The sequence below is a fragment of the Leptodactylus fuscus genome, chromosome 5, assembly GCF_031893055.1.
Source record: "Leptodactylus fuscus isolate aLepFus1 chromosome 5, aLepFus1.hap2, whole genome shotgun sequence".
Lineage (NCBI taxonomy): Eukaryota > Metazoa > Chordata > Amphibia > Anura > Leptodactylidae > Leptodactylus > Leptodactylus fuscus.
In genome coordinates, this window is record NC_134269.1 from 217,302,449 (window position 1) to 217,319,344 (window position 16,896).

The following is a 16,896-nucleotide window of genomic DNA, read 5'->3' on the forward strand; positions in this document are numbered from 1 at the left end:
TTATTGGTGTATAGTATGCTATATACTGTATATTATTGGAGTATGGTATGCTATATACTGTATATTATTGGAGTATGGTATGCTATATACTGTATATTATTGGAGTATGGTATGCTATATACTGTATATTATTGGAGTATGGTATGCTATATACTGTATATTATTGGAGTATAGTATGCTATATACTGTATATTATTGGAGTATGGTATACTATATACTGTATATTATTGGAGTATGGTATGCTATATACTGTATATTATTGGAGTATGGTATGCTATATACTGTATATTATTGGAGTGTAGTATGCTATATACTGTATATTATTGGAGTATGGTATGCTATATACTGTATATTATTGGAGTATAGTATGCTATATACTGTATATTATTGGAGTATAGTATGCTATATACTGTATATTATTGGAGTATGGTATGCTATATACTGTATATTATTGGAGTATGGTATGCTATATACTGTATATTATTGGAGTATAGTATGCTATATACTGTATATTATTGGAGTATGGTATGCTATATGCTGTATATTATTGGAGTATGGTATGCTATATACTGTATATTATTGGAGTATAGTATGCTATATACTGTATATTATTGGAGTATAGTATGCTATATACTGTATATTATTGGAGTATAGTATGCTATATACTGTATATTATTGGAGTATAGTATGCTATATACTGTATATTATTGGAGTATGGTATGCTATATACTGTATATTATTGGAGTATGGTATGCTATATACTGTATATTATTGGAGTATAGTATGCTATATACTGTATATTATTGGTGTATAGTATGCTATATACTGTATATTATTGGAGTATGGTATGCTATATGCTGTATATTATTGGAGTATGGTATGCTATATACTGTATATTATTGGAGTATAGTATGCTATATACTGTATATTATTGGAGTATAGTATGCTATATACTGTATATTATTGGAGTATAGTATGCTATATACTGTATATTATTGGAGTATGGTATGCTATATACTGTATATTATTGGAGTATGGTATGCTATATACTGTATATTATTGGAGTATGGTATGCTATATACTGTATATTATTGGAGTATGGTGTGCTATATACTGTATATTATTGGAGTATAGTATGCTATATACTGTATATTATTGGAGTATGGTATGCTATATACTGTATATTATTGGTGTATAGTATGCTATATACTGTATATTATTGGAGTATAGTATGCTATATACTGTATATTATTGGAGTATGGTATGCAATATACTGTATATTATTGGAGTATGGTATGCTATATACTTGTCACGGAGCAAAGGTATACGTCTTCCTCCGGATGGTCTTTTGAATCAACAGGGACGCAAGAGGTCGGGAGACAACAGCAATTTATTGTAATCCACAAAGTTAGTAGCCGGCGGCGGTCACATCAACCGTAATAACAATAAGTCCACAGAAGTCACAATCCAATGATAGCTTTGGTTCCTTGGTCCTGTAACTAAATCCTGGCTCTCTACAGAGCTGTGCACAGGCCGGCTAACACATACTAACTGCTAGCTACATCTATATACTAAACTGTTACTTCCTATATCTGGGGGTGGGAAGGGCTGAGTCACAGATCCTTCCCCCCTCACCTATACCAAGGAGAGCAGACTCCCTGTCTCTTTTGAACAATGCACAGTCCAACATCTTCTTGGAGACACCGATCAGATTATCTCCACCCATTGTCCTCACTGGTCCTCACTAGTTAGAGGTATTTGCATACAATGTGCTAACACACTAGACCCGAATCAGCCAACTACACACTGATGTTTACAACAGGTTAGAGAATACATTCCACATGAAATATATATTACACATTGCCTATTGCCGGACTCTAACCATCCCGTGACAACCCCTCCCCCTCTCAAAACATGTGCATGACACAATTGGCCTACACAGGTAAATTGGGGAATGCACATCAGTCTCTATAGCTCATATTTCCTCCTGCCGGGATAACCCATCTGCGTTCTGGTGTTGGTTCCCTCGGCGGTGCTGAATGGTAAAGTTGTAGGGTTGAAGGGCTGGCATCTGTCAGAAAATCCGGTGGATCCATGTTGGCTTCTCCCTGAGCTTGGCTTCGGGTCACTGCTCCCACAAAGTGGCACTGTAGATTTCCAACATCGTTGCCTAACAGAACATCGGCCGGCAGCCCGCTCATCACACCAATTGTGCATCGTTTTGGTCCATAACCATAGTCGAGTTCCACGGTAGCTTTAGGAATACGTCTCCGAGTACCCCCTGCCAACTTGATAGAAATGCCAGGGCCCTCCTCTAGGGCCTCGGGTCGCACAACTCGGGGGTCCGCTACCGTTAGGAAAGCTCCCGAGTCCCGGAATCCAACAACTGTTCGGCCATCCAGTAGGACCTCCTGCAAGTGCTTCCGCTGAAGGTTTGCGGGATGTGTGGCGGAAGGCTGAATCCCATAGACCCCTGGAGGTGGAACAGATGGGTCATTCATGGAGTCATCTGGAAATGGGGCCAAACTTTCAGTCCTAGGGGTGGTTCCCAGGTAGTGAATAGGCCGGGATGCCACGGTGGCCCGTGTCCCCATGATAACAGGGCAACTAGCTTGCAAATGTCCAGGCCGCCCGCACCCAAAACATCTGCGCTCTAGCATTCTTCCAGTGGGTCGTTGTCTAGGGACAGGGTTGTTCATAGCTGGAGGCCGATGGGCTGGGGCAGGGGTAGAGGGGGAATTGTAATCCTGAGGCCGGACACGAAAGGTGGGTGGCTGGATGAAGGGTGTCTGGCGGACTGTGGTAGTTTTCCGCTCCTCTGCAAACAACCTCTTCCACTGCGGCTTGATGGTCAGGCCCTCATCTGCAAGGGAAGCAGCTTGCTCAACTGTGGCTGGGTTCCGTTCCAGCACCCACTCACGGATCTCAGCGGGGCACTGGGAAAAGAACTGTTCCTTAAGTATGACTTGGAGGATCTTATCGACTGTGACAGCCTCCTCTCCTTCTAGCCAGCGCTTGCATGCTTGCTTCAACTTGTGGGCGAACATGTGGAAGGAGCTTCCCCCATTGTAAGACAAAGAGCGGAACTAAACTCGGTAGGTCTCTGGAGTGACTGCATAATACTTCTGCACCGCTCTTTTAATGGCCTCATAGTCCCGCTGATCACTAGGGTCCATGGCTCTGAGAGCTTCCGCAGCCCCATCTCGTAGGTGCCCCACCAGATACCGGACCCAATCCTTCTCTGGGACTTCCATCAGGCGGCACTGGTGTTCGAAGTCCTGAAAATATCCATCAACATCCCCAGCCGCTTCATCAAAGGTCTTGAAGTGTTTATGGGACACATATGGTGGTTCTCTCACTGTTGGGCTGGGGGTCGACGTTTGATTATAATTCCGCGTAGTTATCTCAGCCATTCGCATTTCATGCGCCATTCTTTCCTTTTCATGCGCCATTCTCTGTTCCTCCTTCTCCGTTTCCTGAGCCCTCTGTAATGCTCTACTCCTTTGCTCTGCAGTTGCTCCTACCCCCAGCACTGCCAATTCCTCCTCATACAAAACAACCCATCTGCTCTTTTGGGTCTGTACCTGCCACTCCTGTATCTCTACTGTCTCCTGGGGGCAGCCCTCCTCATGGTCGCTTTGCAGGGTCATCTCCTCCAGTGCCTCGATCAGTTGATCTTTCGTTCTTCCCTGGTAACTCAGGTTTAGTTCCCGGGCCCTTACTTGTAGACTTGCCATAGTCCAGTTCCTGTATTCTGAGGTTGTGGCTCCATTAATCGCTGGGCTGCTGTAGTCCATCTCGCTATCCGCTGTTGATCCCACCGCTGCCAACCAGTTGTCACGGAGCAAAGGTATACGTCTTCCTCCGGATGGTCTTTTGAATCAACAGGGACGCAAGAGGTCGGGAGACAACAGCAATTTATTGTAATCCACAAAGTTAGTAGCCGGCAGCGGTCACATCAACCGTAATAACAATAAGTCCACAGAAGTCACAATCCAATGATAGCTTTGGTTCCTTGGTCCTGTAACTAAATTCTGGCTCTCTACAGAGCTGTGCACAGGCCGGCTAACACATACTAACTGCTAGCTACATCTATATACTAAACTGTTACTTCCTATATCTGGGAGTGGGAAGGGCTGAGTCACAGATCCTTCCCCCCTCACCTATACCAAGGAGAGCAGACTCCCTGTCTCTTTTGAACAATGCACAGTCCAACATCTTCTTGGAGACACCGATCAGATTATCTCCACCCATTGTCCTCACTGGTCCTCACTAGTTAGAGGTATTTGCATACAATGTGCTAACACACTAGACCCGAATCAGCCAACTACACACTGATGTTTACAACAGGTTAGAGAATACATTCCACATGAAATATATATTACACATTGCCTATTGCCGGACTCTAACCATCCCGTGACAATACTGTATATTATTGGAGTATAGTATGCTATATACTGTATATTATTGGAGTATGGTATGCTATATACTGTATATTATTGGAGTATAGTATGCTATATACTGTATATTATTGGAGTAAAGTATGCTATATACTGTATATTATTGGTGTATAGTATGCTATATACTGTATATTATTGGAGTATGGTATGCTATATACTGTATATTATTGGAGTATGGTATGCTATATACTGTATATTATTGGAGTATAGTATGCTATATACTGTATATTATTGGAGTATGGTATGCTATATACTGTATATTATTGGAGTATGGTATGCTATATACTGTATATTATTGGAGTATGGTATGCTATATACTGTATATTATTGGAGTATGGTATGCTATATACTGATTATACTCGTATGACTTTGACTGCGCTCCATATATTATTTTTCTCCATGTCACTAAGAGATAACTAGCTTAGCGCCGGATTACACCCCACACTGCGGCCGCACATCACGCACAGTTAGCTAGACTCTTACTTTCCATCTTCTCCATATTTCTTGTATCTTGCTGAGCTTGGGGGAGGGGAGGGGGTTCACAAACTATAAATGCATTGTAATGCAGAGACACATCGGTATTAAGGGCTCAGGACGAAACAAGAGACTGCTTCATTTTGATAGGCACCAAAATCAGTGACATGGCAGTGAAGTTTATGGAACTGGCCCCCCACTGCCTCCTGATTGAAGAGCTAAAGCCCTTGAAGTGTCAGTCCCGGCAACACGCTGAAGTGCCTGTTCTCCTAGACGGGGATTAATACTTACCCATCTCTGCAGAGACGTTTCAAAGGAGAAAGCAATTCGCGGCCCTGCCTCGTGTCTGCCAAGGCTGTTTTCCGTCGCCTCTCTCTGTATTTTTTCCTGCAGGCTGGGCGTCCCTCTTGCCACATAACCATCATGAGCGAGAAATAGAGAAAGAGGGAGAACGATATTTGGCATCCAGTCATTTACACCGCTTGCAAACAGGGAGCCCCCCCCAAGGCGAAAAACTGTCTGCAGAAAACAAAAAACACACAGTAACACCCGTCCCTGCAAATCAGTGACTGTGACAATGCCGGAGCCCTGACTATCCTTCAGCTGGTGGCGGAGCTCAGCAAACACACCAGCTGTACAGTAACATACTGCGAATCCTACCAATTGCTATGTATTATTTCTAATAGGTTTTTTTTTTACAGCCCCCCCCCCCCTTTGGTAACTTTTAGCACAGCTCCTAACGTCTGGAATCAAATGAAAGCGCTCAACCATGTAACGCCTTCATAAATGGTCTATGCTATTCTCGTTTCCCAATTTTCTTTCAGGCCTGAGATTTGGACTCCCAGTGACAGCTCTTTGTCACCTTCGGTTAAATATGTTCTTCCCTGTGTTTCAATCGGAGAAAAATAGATTGTATTCTCTGCAGGGTGTGAGTCTACGCCTGTGGAAATGTTGGTGGCGTGGCCCGTTCTGCTGTACTAAGGAAACAGATTAGATGACACACTCAATAGAACAGTACTCGTGTCATGTGGCAGAACACAGAGGAGTATGAGCAATTACCAAGGAATATTAACATCATGTGACAATGGCAAGAAGACACCGAGAACAATGGAGGAAAGAAAATGTATCACTAAGCGGAAGCTCAGTAACCCGACTGCTTAAGGGTGCATTCACATCTGCATAATACTGTCCATTCTCTTAGTCTATCGAAGGACCAGAAGAATAGAGAAATGGTCCGTTCAGTGACGGACAACAACAATTCCCAATGGGCCCCCAAGTATGTGTGTTTGGATGTTTGTGGGTTTGTGTGTTTGGATGTTTGTTCCTCAATGACACCTACACGGGCAAACGGATTTGTCTGAAAATGCGCACATACATACCTTGGGTCCCAGATTGAATGATAGGCTACATGGAATTCCCGTACACCACCACAATTCACTCCCGTGCCCGATGCTTCTCAAGGTTCAATTCGCTGCAGAACCTGGCACGCTGTAGGACCTGGGATGACGTCATCCCAACTCCTTCAGCAGCTCACCTGATTGGGTGCCGCTTCTCTATGTGGGTGGAGTTATAGTCCAGCCGCTGTCCACACCAACATGGCGTCTCTGAGCACTTTGGAGCGTTCTGCACAAGGGCTTCTACTCTGGGCCAGCGACAAGTCCATACGCTGCTCCATCTGTGTGGCCTCACCACGGGACCGCAGTACTCTGCCGCGGCAAGACAGGGGGTCTGGAATGCCGTCTCGGCCAGCTGCCCCCAGCAGCGTCTGCCGTCTCTGGACTCTACAAGGCGGAACATCGGTGCACAGAAAGCCCAGGCTGTGGTGAGGCCGGGGCCACAGGTTGGTAGGGGGAAAGGGGACACATGGTCAGCAGGGTCTGGTGCGGGAAAAAGGGGGCACGGGGTAGGTAATATGGGGGAAGGGGGAATGGGGTAGGAGGAAGGAGTGACCACATGGGGAAGTGGGTAGAGAGAAAGGGGGGTGGCGGGCGCCAGGAGGGAGAGGAGGTAAACAGTTCCAATGAGCTGCAGGGTGGGCCCCAAGGATTCATGGACCCACAGGTGTAAGAAGGGCCCACTGCGGACACAAGGCAAAGGGACAAGCCTGCACACCGCTCAAGGTGGGTCCCGCAGGGGTCAGGATTCCGCGGACAAAGTCGTGGGTAAAAGCTAGTATACATATATTTTATACGTGACATCACTAAACAAAAAAGTCTTGCAATCCCAGGGTTTGCCTGTTATATTTCATGTTTTAAGCTAAAGGTCATATTTGCAGAGCTTTTAGGGTAAAACATGATTCCTGAAGCCAATTCTGATGCTAATCCATGGCCACAGTTATTGGGCATCGTAGATTTAGGCAATCAAATAGGCCTCAGTTTAACATGTTGCTGTCAATTTAATTATATCCCATGGTTAGGGTTGAGCCGATCTTGAGATTTCAGGATCGATTTTAAAATCTGATTTCCGATCATTATCCAGCCAATCCAGATCCCAATAGTGAAATTTGCTCGATCACCGATTGGGATCCGATCTTTTCCGATCCCGATCGCTCAACCCTACCCATGATTCAATAGTACAAGCATTAACCGGAAATGCTGTTATATACTCTAATTCTATTTCAGAAGATGTATCTTTTCCCTCTTATCAAACTTATCTCTTCCTTCTATTTGCCTCCTACACTGATCACTACCTTTATATTCTGCAAAGAGAGAGGTAGACATGAAGTCAGATTATCAACTACCCATACACTTCCAGAAGAGTAGAGATGGACAAGGGAAGGAAGCAGCATCAGAGATACACCAAGATGCTACTGCTTCTAGTAAGTGTTATGCCTCATCTCAGTGATGGATTCATAGTAACACTGCTCTGTACTACTATACACTGTCTACCAATAAGTATTTGGACACCTGTGGTAGAATAGAAAAACAACATTTCTTCCTATTCAACAGTAGGTAGAACCCAACAGATTCTTCCTTACGGATGGGATTGAGCGACACAATACTCCCGGATGCCTGTAGAAACTCCTGGTGTATGTGAGCCATCGATTGGAGTGGCCAGCACTTTATCTCCCAGTTTCGGGGGTCTGCTGACTCGGGGCACATTCCAACAATCACTGTTCACCTTCCACTTCGTAATCACATAGGCCACTGTCGATTTGGGGTAATTCAGTTTACTTGCTATGTCCCTTCAGGATCGACCATTTCTGTGGTACCCCACAATTACCCCTTTCTCAAAATCGGACAACTCTGCACTTCGTGGCATCTTGCATGCGACTAATGAGAATACTGTTGCCTGTTTAATGGTGGAAGGTGTGACGTACATCACAACCAGAGATATGTTCATTTGCATGGGTGTCCATGTGGTAGACAGTGTATAACATTCTCCTAGCTGCTGCCTCTAAGGGTGTGCTACAGACCAACTTTTTCCACCATCTCCTAGTTGAGATCTTTTCCACCCAAATTCCCTTTTGATGTTCATTTCCAGGCTCCTACTTTATACATTGTATTATCAGTAACAGGCAGGTCAGACAGGTGACTAGACTGTTGTTACTGACACAGAACTGATGTAACATGATTGACAGATGCAGACGAGAGGATCAGAAGGGTCATCCTACAAGAACATGACTGCAAATGTGTTACAGCGACATGACACGTATGTGTTACATAAAGCATGTCTTGTTTTATCACTGAATTTAGTCTTTAGATCTTGTAGATAAATGTCTTTTGCAACCCATGGTATTATTTAAGAAAAAGTTTAGAAGAGTTATCTGAGAATTACTGAGACAATGTGGCAGATACCTATGAAGCCAATGTGTTACCACTTACGGGATACAGTGTTTGCTGCTGTGATGTGGCATATCAGGACCATTTTAGCAAATTGCAAATTGCTTGTGTAGCAAAGTCTCAGATTCAATGGAATGACTACATCACATTCCTTAACTCCGGCTTTTTTATAGGTACTGTACACAGTTCATCCCTGTACTTTCTGTTCTCTGCAGTCTGTTAAAGAGCACCTGCCACTATTATATTTCACTGAGATGATTGAAATGTGTGCGTTTAATTTGATCTCAGATTCATCCAATTTTGTTGAACCCCCCCCCTTTCCTATTGTTACTCCATTAGTCATTGTCATCAGGGGTACCAGAAAGAGCTAGGTACAGTCCAGTTCCTGATCATCTGAATTAATGAATAAATAAACAGCTCTACTTTTTCTTTGCTCAACCAATCTCAGACATCTCACTGGCTAATTTTTGTTTGTGGTTATTAGAATTTTTTTTACCTACTTGGCTAATATACTCTAATAATCCTATTTATTAACATATAGAACGCCGAAGACATGCTGTAATTGTGCTGTATCTTGGTCTTCCTGTGCACCGGAGTTCGGGACTCTCCATATGTTACTTGAAATCAGATCAATACTGCGAGTGACCCTCCTCCCCAAGGAACCAAAGTGAAGGAGTCCCAGCAGTCTAGGTGGTTCAGGGCTACTTATAGCCATGCAATTTCTTTACTAGTCAATCACCCAGACACGATTACAAATATTTCCAAGTACTAACTTGTCAAGAATAATAACAGGGCCCCTTCAGAATTACCTGTACCTGAAATTGTCAAAGTAAAGGAACACACCTACTGATTGCTCACCTATAGTACTATACAGTGATGTTTGACACAGTAGGGGTTTATTTTATAAGTGACTCGCCTTTACTTTATTTAGCCCAGGTGTTAAATCACTATGCTTTTGTACATAAGCAATTCCATCCTATTCGGAGTAAATTACTGGTTTCATGTTAACTCAGTAAGAAAATTGCACCGCTGAGGTTCCTTTACCGAGAAATCTGCTGCGAGAGTCACAAGCAACAAGTACCGCACTGTACAGTATATGCAATACTGCCTGCTGGATTTCTAAAGGCCACTGTGAACTTATATACTACGACTTAGTTCATAAGATAAGTAAATGTAACGATATTTGTAATTTATTTGCTCCATTGGTGTTGGAAGATACAAATGTGTCAGTAAATGCATTGTACAAAAGACTTATAGATACATTGTGTCTTCTAATAGGCTTTGTAGGATAAGCGGCATTGTATTCTATAGCATAGTCCAGAAATTCAAAAAGTCGAAGGGACTGATGTGGAGCATTCTTCTCCATGATAAAAAGACAAGAGCACATGGAAGTTTTTGGAAAAGATTTTGGGGCAGTCACAGATGAAAAACACAGTGTGTGGCCTCACTCCGATTACTCCTATTGTAGCCTTTGGTTACAAACTTGAACCAGAAACCCAACGCTCAGTCTTGGCTTTCTGCCATGAATTCCAAGGATTTCAAATCTGTTTTCTTTTTTTAAAAAAAAATTCTGCGCTGTATATTTTGAACCTACGGGATATCAATTATTGCTGAGGGCTCAGTCTTGGTTTTCAACCTTTGCAGAGATTGAAAGACCACTCGGCGGCCCGGGGAATCGTGGCTAAAAGTTGCATCAAACGCCAGCCACTACAGACATCTCGCAGCAGACCTGTCACATCTGTCCTGAGCCTCAGGCTGAATTTCATACAACATTTGGTTTGTGGTTTTCTCCAGTTTAAAAAAATATATATATATATCATTTGAAAAAATGTCTTTTTTATTTATTTATTTTTTTAAAATATGTATTTTTTTAACTGAAAGAAGAGAAACAAAGCAGCAGGTGCAGACAGTGACTGATAGAAAATGCTAATTCTGTCCTGTAGAAGGAATTCTTTGTTTATTTGTGTATTTTTTTGCTTTATGGTGCAAATGAAAGTGATAACAGGCAGGAGGTGGGAGGCAACGGTAAGACAATCTCCATTACTCTCATTACTTTCTGCTTATCCTACCCGTTTTGCATTTTGCTAGTGTCCTTGTTACTACTAGTTGCATGAGGTGGTACCAGCAACCCATTCCGTTTGCACAGCTCCCTCAGGATGATGCATCGACATGTGCAACATGTTCCAGCATGAAAGGTTTGATGGTGGTTCAGTGATGGAAAATTTAATAACATAGATCAGTAAAGATTTTCTCGTTTTATGCAAATGTTGCAAGGGTGAACTGAACTTGGAATGTTTACCTATGCAGCCTGCTCCTTGTCTCCACACTGGAATTATCTATAGAGATGTCAATCACTCTATTAAGACCCATAGAGTAAAGAGTGCCCACTTCCATTCATAAATGATGTGTAGAGATGAGCAAATCAGTTCGCAACGAGCCTTGGTTCATTATGAATTATTCAAAAACATCAGGTTTGGCCAAAACCACAAATGACTAAGTGCAAGGAAAACAAATATTACTCATTTCTTCTCACCGCTCCTTGGCATCTGTTTTTTTTCCCCTCCTTCCATAAGTTTTCATCTGTATGCTGGCATCATGACTTTGGCCCACCCCCATGACCGCTGAAGCTCTATCACAAGCCTGAGCGATGACCATGGGGTGCATGAGAGTGGAAAATACATTGGAGGAAGCAGGAAGAGCCCATGGGTGAAAACAGGATGCTGGGAAAGAAGACCAGAATCCCAGGAGAGGTAAAAAAAACAAACAAAAAAAAAAACAAAACAAAACTGTTCATCTTGTTAAACTCTGAGTTCTGGAAAGATGTCATAGTAGAATAGTAGCACTTAACAAGTTCAGTCCAAACCGAAACTTAAGGGTGAAACTCTTGACTATGGGAGGTTTGCCGAACGTGATCGTGAAACTTGTGATCCAATCTTTTCGGATCCTGATCGCTCAACCCTAGTAATGATCTACAGTATACATGAATAGGGCTGAGCTAATCTTGAGATAACCTCTGACCTCGATCCCACCGGAAAAGATCGTGATTGGAATTCCAATCGCGATCGTGAAATTTACTCAATCGCCGATCGGAATCCGATCTTTTCCGATCCCGATCGCTCAACCCGAGTCATCTTCCCATCTTAAGGGATGTGGTCATCTTCCCATCTTAAGGCATGTGGTCATCTTCCTAAGTCACCCCTGCTGAAGATAATGTCATGGTAATTAAGAGACCGAATTTATAGGAGAAAATATTGGGTAAAGATTAGCGACAGACCAAGGAAAAGTTAGAGGAATCCAAGTGTCCATAAGAGTAAAGTTTTCTTGTCCAGCACTGTCTTCTGCGTGAAGGTGGTTGTGGTACAGTGGAACCTTATGCCCAGTTTTATTGTTACGAGGCATTGTGGTTCTTTGTTATCTCCTTTTACACAAACTTGTAATTTTTTTTTTTTTATTATTAAAATATTCCTGACAGATGCCGAATTTGGCTCGGTGCCATTGCCTATGAATTCACATGTCACAAGACAGATGGAGGCATCGATGATTCTTCAGAGGAAACAAGAAAGCAGTAGTCATGGTATTGAGACTTGATAAAGAAGTTGAAACGCGAGTATTCCACGTGAAACCCTCGACTATTGCAATGTAGGTAAGGTTAATACCTAGTCAATCTCAATGTAATAGGGCCGCTCTTCCCCTTACAACGACTCTTCATTGTCGGAAGAGATACGGGATCGCTTCGCCATTATCCGCCCTTCCTCTATGACTCAACCATTGCATGTTGTCACTGACACATTCGGTTTTGCCCAACAATAACAATAATAATATTAAATCTTATGGGATTTGATAGCACTTTATTTGCTGATATATGCGGTAAGCTGTCCTACCTCAGGAATATTTTTTGGGGGGACTGGTTCATGTTGATAGGAGCGAGTGCATTTGGAAGTAGATAAGTATTTTAAGCTGAATAAATAGTCAGGCTCATAGCAGCCAAGTATGAAAGAGAGAGAGGTGAAAAACCCAATTTTGAGAGATTCTATTTTGCTGAAATATTTATGTGGATTCGGCAGCAGAAAGAAATTTACAATCTTTCCAGCGAAAATGAGTAAGAATGTAACAGAATCATCTCATCCTGTATCAGTCTGGCACATACAGGAAGAATAAGGGGAAGAGCACCTGCAGAGTAGCAAGAAACCTTGACTGTATAATGCGGAACACTTGGGTCAAGATTTCTCAAGGGTTTATAAAGTATAACACTCCTTATCTCTCCTTACTGGTAATGGAAGTTAAGGATACCAAAATGTTACTCTTTGATAATTCTGCTCCATGCTGTGTTCTCACTTGCAGACCATGATGATTCGTGCACCGGTAGAATCGTACGGAAAGCACTTGATCCGCTCTCATCTGATCTGTAATTGAAAGTTTTTTTCGGACGGGCAACAGAGGCGCAGACTTACACAACTATATTGTCGAGACACTTTTCCTTTGTTTATTTATTGATCTGAATTTTTTTTTGGACAGGTTTATTGAGAGATTATTTTCGAAGTAGAAATAGGTAAGAAGGTGCAACAAGATGGACCGCACAATAGACTGAAGACTTACTAGAACCGGATATAATATATTAAATATATCGCTAATTTGTAGCTATTTCCTGAATTTTATGATTTTCAGATACATTTTGCAATTTGAAATTTTAAGTAATGCCAATTTAAGGAGGAGCGTCCAGCACCAACTCTTTGCATTCTTTACTTGGCACCACTCCATTGATTCTGATTATCCCCACATTAGTTCCAGCACAATCTGGTTCTTTGCTATTGGGTGTGTCTCTACTTCCACCCAGAACCACCCACCAATTACTCAGGAATTGTAAGGGCTAGAGAAAAAAATTCCAGCTCTACTGGAATCAATGAAGTGACCCGTTATACATAGGACTGGACTCTTTAAAGTCTACCAGTTATTATTGGTCCCAAATGTGGTCCTCTGGCTCCTGTTCTAAAAAGAAGTTAGGCATTGTCTTTCAAAAATTCCAAAAAGATTTCGAATTGAAAAGGTTGTGCACTTGGCATGTCATCTCTCCATTCAATCTGTGTCTTCGTACAACTACTTCACCTTATGGAACAGAATGAAGGGACCAATGCCATTGGAGAATGATAGAAATCCCGTTACATCGCACTGTCTAGCTGAATGAGACTACAGGGTGCCCTAATAAGATAACACTTCAACTTCCCCAAGCCTGGAGGAAAACCAAAATCCCTATCAAGCCTTCATAGTCAAATTATTCACATTTTTGTAATTTTTAGATAAGGGTCAACAGGAGGCGACTTCACCATAGATGTGAAAACACCAATAAACAACCCCTAAAAGGAATTGACAAGTGTTTACAGTAACATGATAACCCTACTGGAAGAAGAAGTCCCCAATACAAAGAACGCTCTCCAACTATGGTTGAGCCGATCTTGAGATTTCAGATTCATTTTTAAAATCTGATTTCCGGTCATTTTCTAGCCAATCCCGATCATGAAATTTGATGGATCACCGATCGGGATCCAATCTTTCACAATACCGATTGCTCAACCCTAGTCAATGCTTCTCTATGGGAAAAGTCACTTTTAGGGTTGAGTCGATCTTGAGATTTCAGATTCAATTTTAAAATCCGATTTCTGCTAATTTTCTAGCCGATCCGATCGTGAAATTTGCTCAATCGCCGATCGGGATCCAATCTTTCATGATACCGATCAATCAACTCTAGTCAATGCTTCTCTATGGGAAAAGTCACTTTTAGAGTCAAGCCGATCTTGAGATTTCAAAATCCAATTTCTGATCATTTTGGAGCCGATCCCGATCATGAAATTTGCTCGATCACCGATCGGGATCTGATCTTTTCCGATCTCGATTGCTCAACCCTATCTCCAACCAATTACTTGTGGCCTGTTAGCTTTTCCAACTTACTCCCTTTGGAAGACAAAGACAAACTGTCCAAACTTGTCATATATGTGGGGTTATTGCAAGTATTCCCAATGCCAGATATTGGGGATGAAGATTTGGGCAGTTGGATGTTACCACGCCCAGCCCTTGTGGAGATAAGAATCTGCCAGAAGAGTCTTCCCTATGTATTGACAACACACATCAGAATGAATACCTGTGGGCCAAATAATAATACGGCCAAATGTTATCTAAAGTGTCCCAAGATTATAGAGCATAGTGTACAAATTCTGTAAGTTATGGGGGGTTTATGGGACTTTTTAATGGATACATTTTTAGGATAGGCCATCAATTCAAGATCCATGGGGGTCTTTGGCCTCTTCGTAGCTCAGTTCCCTTCAAGTGAATGGACATCACACCATCTAAAGTTAATGCAATTTGTTTTCACAATTTTTTGTGGTTTTTTTTGTACCATAAATCCTCATTCAATTTTTTTAATATCCTTTACGACCCAATTCCTAACAATTTCAATGATCTTAGTGAATTGGAACATCCTTTAAGTATCAATGACTTCAAGGAATGATAGGGAAGTTTATAATAATAAAGGATCAAACAAATTTTAAGATAAATGTGAAATAAATGGTTGCAAGTGATAAGGAAACGAGAAGGAACGCTTGGTGGGAGGAATCCATATGTTCCTTTCATATGTTCCTTTGCCTTAGGCCCCAGATTTTTTGCTGAGCTCTTAGGGTGCAAATGGTGATCATAAATTCTTGACAAATACACATTTCTCTAAAATAAATCCAAACTGGAAAAATGATTGTGAGATCTTACATATATTAACTTCAATTACGAGGATATTGGTTTGCTGATAAAAAAAACATGAAGTAATATGCAGATGAGGTCTGTGATTTATGTAGTGCTTTCTGCAATAGATTGATATGAAAATGATTATTTCAGATGATGTGAAACTGAATAAGAAAAGTTCTTTAAAGGGAGTTTGTCTCCAGAACCAGCATATCACTCCAGCCCTGCAGATAGATAGGTTACTGTCACCAGAACCAGCATATCACTCCAGCCCTGCAGATAGATAGGTTACTGTCACCAGAACCAGCATATCACCCCAGTCCTGCAGATAGATAGGTTACTGTCACCAGAACCAGCATATCACCCCAGCCCTGCAGATAGATAGGTTAGTGTCACCAGACCCAGCATATCACCCCAGCCCTGCAGATAGATAGGTTAGAGTCACCAGAACCAGCATATCACCCCAGCCCTGCAGATAGATGGGTTACTGTCACCAGAACCAGCATATCACCCCAGCCCTGCAGATAGATAGGTTAGTGTCACCAGACCCAGCATATCACCCCAGTCCTGCAGATAGATAGGTTACTGTCACCAGAACCAGCATATCACCCCAGCCCTGCAGATAGATAGGTTACTGTCACCAGCACCAGTATATCACCCCAGCCCTGCAGATAGATAGGTTACTGTCACCAGCACCAGCATATCACCCCAGCCCTGCAGATAGATAGGTTACTGTCACCAGCACCAGCATATCACCCCAGCCCTGCAGATAGATAGGTTACTGTCACCAGCACCAGTATATCACCCCAGCCCTGCAGATAGATAGGTTACTGTCACCAGCACCAGCATATCACCCCAGCCCTGCAGATAGATAGGTTACTGTCACCAGCACCAGTATATCACCCCAGCCCTGCAGATAGATAGGTTACTGTCACCAGAACCAGCATATCACCCCAGCCCTGCAGATAGATAGGTTAGTGTCCCCAGAACTAGCATATCACTCCAGCCCTGCAGATAGATAGGTTACTGTCACCAGAACCAGCATATCACCCCAGCCCTGCAGATAGATAGGTTAGTGTCACCAGAACCAGCAGATCACCCCAGCCCTGCAGATAGATAGGTTACTGTCACCAGAACCAGCATATCACCCCAGTCCTGCAGATAGATAGGTTACAGTCACCAGAACCAGCATATCACCCCAGCCCTGCAGATAGATAGGTTACAATCACCAGCACCAGCATATCACCCCAGCCCTGCAGGTAGATAGGTTACAATCACCAGCACCAGCATACAATTCCAACCCTGAGGAAAGACAGGTTAGGCTCACCTAAATCAAATGGTGTTTTCCCTTTGTGAATTGCTGCCTTTATTGCCAAGTTATCACTATTTTTATGAGTTTTGGAGCAACGAGGGTATTGCCGGTACTATAGAAAGTTAAATGAAACTTTGCTAAGACA